Consider the following 3,417-nt stretch of genomic DNA (forward strand, 5'->3'; position numbering starts at 1 on the left):
AAAAACTATTAAAGGTGTATTGAGAAAAATCAGATTTTTTATAAATCAACGTTTGTCATTACCAAAAAGAGACATCTTTAGGTAAAAATAATTAAAACCTCACGCTGCATAGATAATGTAGATAGTTCTAGTGTATCTGGTCAACAGGAAAAAACAAACACTTAAGATCTTCAGCTCCAATCTTTGTTCATTTCTTATTACTGAAATTTCATATTCATTTCTTCTTGTTTGATGATCAAACTGGATGATAGTAGAGATGATAAGCCGGCATTTACTCAGCCCTGCCCTGCTTAGCCTCTGGAGTGGAGAAATTCTCAGTTGGTGGATCCGCTGCTTTTGTCTCTTTGCCATCTTGGGTTTAGGGTTCTCGGGGTGTCTGTGCTGATAATTGAAGTTACAGTGTTACCCATGCTGAGGTGGCTGTTGATCTTGGGTCTCGTCTCCTTGGTTTCCTTGTTCTCTTTATTGTGGTTTTCTCTAGGGTGTCTTTGGCAAGGAGGACCCCTGTGGAATCATGGTCTGTAACCCTGATACATATCCTGTCTTACTGGTCTTCCTCACTCTCCAGCGCTCTGGTTATCAGCATCGGTTCTCTTACACAGGGTTGGAATACTATGGTCAAGGCCCATAGAATCTCCTCAAGTAGTCAGGTGGGAACCTTCGCTTGCCTTAGGGCCAGCATTGTTGGGCTTGCCTTCAGGAGTGCTTTCCAATCCCTTCTTCTTTTCCCCACTCTTATTATTCTGGTAATTTTTCTAGTAATTGAATGGAGGACCTCTACAGCATGGATATCATCTACAATGGTTACGGTCTGCTGCGTATTTACTGCCTTGAACTAGAACTCCACCAGGGCCTGTAACATTTGTTGCCTCCGCACCTTTTTCTCCTTCAACAACCATCAAACTCTCCATCTCTCCATCTCCTACACTGCGGATGTACTACTTAGGGTTATTCTTCTTTAGGGCAGTCAGGTATACAAATACATCTTCCTTGGTGTCATTCCTGTTGATGAAATGTATCTGTTCATTATACTGAGACATTTTACTGTTCCCGAAGCTTCCTCTTGATAAACTTCCTGGCCCCGCCAGTGGGCGCCATGCATGTGAGGCCACCCAGGCCGCCACTACCTATGCCCAGGCTTTGTGACAGCGCTGCTGTGTCTCTGGCCTCACTGCTAATGGTTGCCTTAGTGGGGGCCGGCAGCTAAGGCAGGCTCCTCCCAGGGTGTGATGGTCAATAGGCCAGCAGCAGCGGTGGGGCTTTCAAGGCTCTCTGGGTTCTGTTCTCTGCTCCTGCTACTGTTGGAACTAAGGAATTATTTTTTAATTAAATCACTTGAAGTGGGAAGACTCACTTTTATTTTCTTTCCCTTTTTATCCGTATATCTTTACTTGTAAATCAAGTGGTCTGGTTCAAGGCCTCTGGTTTCTGCTACACTATTGATGCTGCTCCCCCACCCCCACTGGAACTCCTCTTGGTTACCCTGATGTTTCCATATGTTTAGGAAACCCTGTAATTTTAGGTCTGCAGGACCTGTCCCTTCATGTGCTGCAGCAGATCACAGATGGGATATATGTTGGGGCAGCCAACATATAATAACGCTGGTTCTGGGCCTGAGTAGCTTCTGCAGGGTTGGTCAGCCCACCGGCTCTCCTTTATTCTCACCACCAGGGTGAGCTGCATTGCCCTGGCAAGTTCATCCCTTGCGGCCATGAACAAGGGCAGGGCCAATTCTCCTTCTTTCACGTCCTCGTCCTCAGGGTCAGCACTCCCACACCTACACCTTCAGGGCCAGCTCTACTGTGTTGGCCAGGTGTGGCATAGAGGCCACTCTCTGAATGCTGCAGGGGCAGCTTTCCTACCCTAATGACATCAGGGCTGGTTCTCTCACCTGCTTCAGGATGATGGGTGGGGGTGGTGGGGTAGGGCAAGACTCCTTCTAATTCAGTTCTTTTGAGGTGGGAAAATCTACCTTTAATCTGGGCTACTCCTTCTGTTGAGAGCTTATCTAAAGGACACGGAAGAAACACACCCAGTCTCTTTTTGCCTGCTTGCTCTTACTCTGGCTGGCAAGCTTATCCCTTCACTGGGATTAGACCTTGCTTCTGAGCCCGACCACAGCAGTGCACACCTTTAATCCCAGCATTGAGGAGCAGAGGGAGGCAGATCTCTGTATTTGAGGCCTGTCTGCTCTACAGAGCTAGTCAAGGACAACAAGAACTACAACTGCACAGAGAAACTATATCACCCTCCGCCCCCAAAAGCTTAGTTCTCTGGAATTCTGGCATATGCTGAAACCACCCAGACTTGTGGACTGAACAACTACTGGATTCTTGGACTTTCTGTTGGTAGACAGTCCTTGTTGGATTAGCAGGACTATAACTTATTTATTAGAATATATTATAGAATGAATATATTCAGATATGTGTATATGTACATACATTCACACACATATACATATATTGGCATATATTATACACACATGCACACACACAAGCACACACACATATATATTCATTCTATCAGTTCTGTTCCTCTAGAGAACCCTGACTAATACAGGGATGCTCAATGGTTTCATGATGAATCAATAGCTAAGTTTTTATATTTCTATCTCTATGACTTTTTTGTATGAATATGTGTCATTCATGTGTATATGTGCTTACTCGCATGTGTGCGGGCACACAGGTGTATGCATGTATGCACATATGTTTGAATGCATGTGGAGGTCAGAGGTTGACATTGGGTGTCTTTAGTCTCTCTGCACTTTTACATATTGAAGCAGGATTGCTCACCAAATCTGGAGCTTGTTAATTCAGCTAGCCTAGCTACTCAGCTTGTTCCAGGAATCTTATTAGTCTGCTGAAGGTACTGGAACTGGAGGAGAGCTGCCACAGCCACCTGATATTTACATGGCTTCCAGACATCTGAGCTCTCGTCCTGTCCTCACACTTAAGTGGTAAGCCCTTTACCCACTGAGCCATCTCTCCGACTTCTGTGATATTTTTAATCTTTAAGTATGCATATCGCCAAATACATAGCTAGACATATTATCTATCTAATATATTTGTTAAATGCAGGTATGAATTATTTTGTGACAGTTTATCAAGTCATCTATGAATAATCATTTCCCAAGGCTGCCCAACAGTACTAGTTAGGATATTCAGAGATGTCAGAGAGGAGGCGGAAGGTCATAGCAGGCACCTGTGCTTTCTGACCTCTGGGAAATATTTCACTGTTTCACAGAGGAATATGAGGTTTCTTAACGATTTTTAATAGATGCTCTCCATCGGACTAATGAAGTTCTATTTTATTGCAGCTTTGCTAAAAAAAATTTTCATTAAGGCTCAATTTCATAAATTGCTTTTTCTGCATCAGTGGTGTGGTGATTTTATTATTTTCTTCATTATTTTGTTAATG

At 43.8% G+C, this 3,417-nt stretch overlaps 1 pseudogene; it reads right to left on the bottom strand.

Moving 5' to 3' along the window:
* Nucleotides 1-271: 271 nt before the first annotated feature.
* On the bottom strand, nucleotides 272-2,669 carry LOC130863939 (Y-box-binding protein 1-like; annotated as a pseudogene).
* Between the last annotated feature and the right edge of the window lie 748 nt (nucleotides 2,670-3,417).

This window comes from Chionomys nivalis, chromosome 21, assembly GCF_950005125.1.
Source record: "Chionomys nivalis chromosome 21, mChiNiv1.1, whole genome shotgun sequence".
Lineage (NCBI taxonomy): Eukaryota > Metazoa > Chordata > Mammalia > Rodentia > Cricetidae > Chionomys > Chionomys nivalis.